Raw genomic sequence first — 6,104 nt, 5'->3', positions numbered from 1 at the left:
CAACAACTTCAGTGGTTTTAAAAGAGGATTAGATAGATACATGGAGGACAAGACTATTGATGGCTATGAGTCACAATGGCTGTGTCCTACTGTACCTCCACTGTCAGAGAATGTAACCTCTGAAGGTTAGTTGCTGGGAATCACAGGTGAGCCAAGCGCTGCTGTTGTGCTCAGGTCCTGCTTGCAGGCTTCCCACAGGCATCTGTTTGGCCACTGTGAGAACAGGATGCTGGATGAGATGGGCCTTTGGCCTGAGCCAGCAGTGCTCCTATTGGGTTCTCTCTCCTGCTGAGGACACCCGCGCTCCCTGTGTTTTGAGACAAGGAAACCATTGCCTGTGGCTTTCTGAAAAGGAACACCTCATCGCTTCCACAGTCAAAATCTGCAACATGGCCCTATTTTGAACGTGGCCAACATGGAATTCCATGAGCCCATGTCCCCACCAGCCTTGCAGGAAGAAGATTGTTGAGACCTTTTCACCTGTACCTGCTGCCTGTCCCAGAAGAAAAAGAAGAAGAGGAGGAGGAGAAGGAAGAAGAAGAGTTTGGATTTGATATCCCGCTTTATCACTACCCGAAGGAGTCTCAAAGCGGCTAACATTCTCCTTTCCCTTCCTCCCCCACAACAAACACTCTGTGAGGTGGGAGTGAGGCTGAGAGACTTCAGAGAAATGTGACTAGCCCAAGGTCACCCAGCAGCTGCATGTGGAGGAGCGGAGATGCAAACCTGGTTCACCAGATTACAAGTCTACCGCTCTTAACCACTGCACCACACTGGCTCCTCCTGTGTTGTTTTCCTTGCCTCACTTCGACTTTCACTTATTTTGTTTGCTTGCATTCCCCTCAAACAGGGGTCCAGGACTGGGCAGGGGGAGGCAAGCAAAGAAGCGGAAGGAAGCACATGGGCACATATTAAAGATTGTGGCATTGCAGATGCTTCGGGGGGTGGGGGGGTGATTTAAACATGAAGTCAAAGACGATAATGGTGTTGTCAGAGCTGCAGTGTTAACACCAATCAATAATTCACTGATACACTGCTAGTGTGCCTTCAGCTATCATGTCCGCCTTTGGCAGGCGGGGGCAGGGGGGAACGGGTGCAGTAACAGGCAATTTGGTCCCTCGTGGCCTGAGGCTCATCTTCAAACGGAGGCTTTAATGACCTTCTGCAGCTTCAGATAGGGAGGAATGACAGAATCGACTGAGACTGGGTAAATACCGCCTTTGGTTAAATTACATAGCCTTTCTACGTAAATTTTGAGTTGGTGGGTCTGGGCCTGAAATGGCTTCATCATCAGAACAGAAGAAGATCCCTGCTAGATCAGGCCAATGGACAATCTAGTCATAAAATCATAGATCTGTGGAGTTGGAAATGGACTGTGAGGATCATCAACCTCCTGTAATGCAAGAATCCTTCACCCAACATGGGGCTTGAACCCACAACCCTGAGATTAAGCATCTCATGCTCTACCAACTGAGCTAAGTCCAGCATCCTGTTCTCACAGTGGCCAACCAGATGCCCTCAAGCAAGGAGGGTCCAAGCACAAGAGCCCTCTCTCCTCCCACGGGTTCCAGCAAGTGGTCTTCAGAAGCGTTATTGCCCCCAACTGTGGCAGTAGCCAGGAGTGGCCAGCACAGTGGGGTGGGGCTGCCCCACTGCCCTCCCAACAGCAGGGTCACTCCTGTGTACTAGAGCAGTGCAGAGGTGGCGCAGTGAGATGGCAAGGTGGGAGTTGGTTGGGTGTCCAGCAGAATGAATCCTGCATAACCCTGACCCCCCCACGCCCCCCCCACTGCCCTGGTAAATGGCAGGCCCAGCCAGCAGAGTTGTAGCCTGAAGCAGGCAGAGCCCATTCCCAAGCAGGAAGTGTAGGGTATTAAAAATGCAGACAAACCAACAATTCGTGTTTTGCTAGATAGGCACATGATAGGAGCTGAAGCTTACAGAGTTTTCCTGCTAGAGAGAGCTCTGAGAGAGACACTCCCACTGTGCCTTGACAGGAAAGGCTATACAGTACATTATATATTACTCTACCTGCCTGAACACACCCTCTCCTTTTTTCCAACTCTTTCTGCCCTGCCAGCAATATGACAACATCTGCATGTCTGAGTTCCAAACTGGGGGCACGATTTTAAGCTAGACTTAAGTATGTATTAGGGACGTGGGTGGCGCTGTGGGTTAAACCACAGAGCCTAGGACTTGCTGATCAGAAGGTTGGCGGTTCAAATCCTCGCAATGGGGTGAGCTCCCATTGCTCGGTCCCTGCTCCTGCCCACCTAGCAGTTCGAAAGCACGTCAAAATGCAAGTAGATAAATAGGTACCCCTCCGGTGGGAAGGTAAACAGCGTTTCCGTATGCAGCTCTGGTTCGCCAGAAGTGGCTTAGTCATGCTGGCCACATGATCTGGAAGCTGTATGCTGGCTCCCTCGGCCAATAAAGCAAGATGAGCGCCACAACCCCAGAGTCGGCCACGACTGGACCTAATGATCAGGTGTCCCTTTACCTTTTTTAAGTATATATTTGTAACTGAATTACCATTTTAAGCCTGCCTGAACAAAGCTGCTGTATCTGTTACAAGTTTTCTGAATGAATAAATGTTTATTTTTACCTTTTACAACTCCGTGATTGTTATTTTAAGGGGGAGAAAAGGGGAAAATGCTAGGAAAATCCAGCCTGACTTAAAGCACCCTGGATTGCTTCAACTAAAAGGCTAAAACTAACCTATCCAACCTTCCCTTTTAAGCTGCAAAGGGATGGCACTCTGCTGAACTCACAAACATGAGGAAGGGGCTGTTTGGGGGAAGGGGTTAAGGGAAAATGTATTTGATTGCTTGTATTTGATTATATGTTGGCCTTATATTCAACTAATAAAATATTCAAAACAAACAAACAAACATGAGGAAGGAAAGATAATATCTAATGAATATGTCCTCTCCTAACATCTACCGTATTCACATCCCAACAGGAAGAAGGTCGAAAGATTCAGGAACAACAGAAGAAAGTCCTTCTTCACACAGCACATAGTCAAAGAGATGGAATTCACTCCCACAAGGAGTGATGGCCACCAACTTAGTTGGCTTAGGCAAATTTGTAACTACTAGCCACAGTGACTATGTTCCACCTCCACTGTCGTAGTGAATGGGATGCGGGTGGCGCTGTGATCTAAACCACTGAGCCATTTGGGCTTGCTGATCGGAAGGTTGGCGGTTCGAATCCCCACCACAGGGTGAGCTCCTGTTGCTCTGTCCCAGCTCCTGCCAACCTAGCAGTTCAAAAGCACGCCGGTGCAAGTAGATAAATAGGTACCACTGTGGCAGGAAGGCAAACAGCATTTCCATGTGCTCTGGCTTCCTTCACTGTGTTTCGTTGCACCAGAAGCGGTTTAGTCATGCTGGCCACATGACCCAGAAACCTGTCTGTGGACAAACACCAACTCCCTCGGCCCAAAAGCGAGGTGAGTGCCGCAACCCCATAGTCACCTTTGACTGGACTTAACTGTCCAGGGGTCCTTAACCTTTCTTATCGTAGGCGGTATGCCTCTGGGTACCATTCGCTTGGAATCACAGGTGGGGAGAGTTGCTGCTGAAGGCATCTCAGAGGCATCTGGCGAAGAGACACCTTCATGGATCGGGGGCAGGTGTGTGCAACTCTGAACAGGCTCCCGCCATCTCTGGCCTCCCATTCTGCACACAGGGGCAGCTTCTCGGTGCTGCAAGCATCGCCTTCCCAACAGGCCCTCTGGTCAGTATTCCACGGAGGCAGCCGGCAGCCTTGAGGAACCCGTGACCCACAGACGCCTTGATTAGCACTTCTTTTCAGCCTATTTAGCTACGCAAATGCCTCCGTCACGGCTGAGCGGCCACGTCTTTGCCACTTGCTTTCCCATTAATTCAGCGTGAAAATTGGTGGTGCCTGGAATACAGGTGGAGCCGCTGCCGCCGTTTCCGCCTCGGTTTCCTGACACCTGCCCTCCTCCTCTGCCAGAGTTAATCATGCAGGGAACAAAGATCCCTTTGAATCGCTTAATGACTTCGTTTCCCTGAGGCCAGAGAGAGAAAGCGTGTGCGGCAGCGGCGGTGGCGGCATCGCCAACCGCATTGCTCTAGCACACGGTTGCCAACTTTCGTGACCAAGGTATCTATGCTCCTGAACATTTAATGGCAGCTTGATCCACAGGCATTAACAGGCGAGAATGTTTCCTCTAATTCACCTGCTAATTTTCTGTTGATCAAACTGTATTTTTTTTAAAAAAAAAAAGACAAAAGAGTAGCTCAGACTAAGTTTTATGTTGGCCAGTTGGTAACTGCGCTCCCAGCATTTAGCAACAAAAGAGTTATCAATACTTGCTCATTTTGTAATATGCTTTTGGTGTTTTCAATTAATATCCCCCCCACACACACACACAATTTTCCACACTATTTTAAATAAATTTTAAATTCACGTGCTCCTGGCTCTTTGGTCACTATCTGTATGCTCACTGGAGCAAATTAATATAGTCTGAATTAAGAACCTAGGGTTTTTTACGTGGAAATGAAGCCGCTGAGGTTATCTCTGCATATGAAAATCACAGTGTGTGTGTGAAGCAGCCTTGCAGGCCAATGATATAGAACATTTTGAAAGAGAAAGTCAGGGAATGTGGACAAAAAGAATGCCCCTTAAAATAAATCCCACACGCCAACTTTAAAGGCACTTTATTTTCTCTTCACATCTCTAACCCCCCTCTGTTTCTTTTCCAGAAGTTTGCTCTTGCAAGCCTGTACTGCCATCTGGTGGGATTTCTGTGCAAGTTATCCCAGTTAGTTGGGGCTGAATTAAGACTCATAGATGCCCTGAGCACCGAAAATATTATGATGCCCCCTTCTATACGTAATTCAAAATAAACACAATACCAAACTGGAAAAATTAAATTGTGTAGTGGAGTGTAAGGAAGTCTAACAAAGCTTTGAACTTCCCCATGATGACTACTGTGGTGTGGGACTTTTGGTTGGTTGGTTGTTTTTCAAAAACAAAATCCTCATTATTATTTTTTGAGCCATTATTATTTTGCTGATGCCCTAACAACATGCTTGGTCCACCAATTGGGCAATCCACTGCAGCATTTAGTGTAAGCTCCAGATTTGTTTGAAAGGGGCTAAGTCAGGGATGGGGAACCTTTGACACACAAGACCTCCACATGCAGCCTATGAATCCATTTCCCCCAAACTGCACCCACCTGCCCCAAACCTGAATATTGTATTCAACATCAGGTATGGGGCAGGCAGAGACATAGCTGGATTAGCAGCTTACCCCTGCAGGAAGCTGGATTGAACTCGATCCTGCAGGGTAGCAGGAACCCCACCTCCATGGGACAACTTTGAGAGGTGATTTGGACAACCCAACCACCAATCACCTGCCATTCGCCTGCCATCATTATTATGTCAGGTGATTGGCAGGGATACAGTCCCACCTACCTAAGTTAGCCTGTGGGGTTTGGGCGTCATGGACACAGAGGGGTGGTGAGAGCTCAGAGCCCAGGGACTGTGGTGGGACTATGAGTGGACAGAAGGAGAAGAGGGAGCAGACTGGGAGGAGGTGGCATCAGAAGCTGAAGAGGCACCAGGGTTTAGTGAGCAGGGAGAGTATGTGGCAGACAGAAGTCCAGAAACAGAAGCTGAAGTGGAGAGAGACCAAGAGGCAGAAATGAGTCAGGCTGGTGAAGAATCCAGGGTGTCTCCACTCCTGCTACGACAAGTTCCACTGCCCCCAGATTTCCCAGGATTAGAAGAGACATGAAGAGGGAGCAGCAGAGACAGGCTAAGGCACCACCATGTCCTCCCACTTCCTGGCCACTTTCACCACTGCCCATCTGTTGCCCTTTGCGCACTGCAGCCCAGAATGAGACAGCAGCTTAAGTGCTGTCTGCATCTCCTCCTCCTCCTTGTCACCGCTCACACTGCTGCTCAGGCAGCCTTAGCAAAGAGGAGGAACAGGGTCTGGTGGGGCTTTAGGGATCAGCAACAGGCCCCATGCAGGGATGTGGGCCTTGACCGATGCCCTGTGGTGCCAACTCCGGGCACCAGGACTGTGTGAACACTTACCCTTTAAAAACCTTGCACCCTCCAAAAAAA

This window comes from Podarcis gaigeae (assembly GCF_964106915.1).
Source record: "Podarcis gaigeae genome assembly, chromosome: 15".
NCBI classification, from domain to species: Eukaryota; Metazoa; Chordata; class Lepidosauria; order Squamata; family Lacertidae; genus Podarcis; species Podarcis gaigeae.
This window is presented reverse-complemented; position numbering follows the sequence as displayed.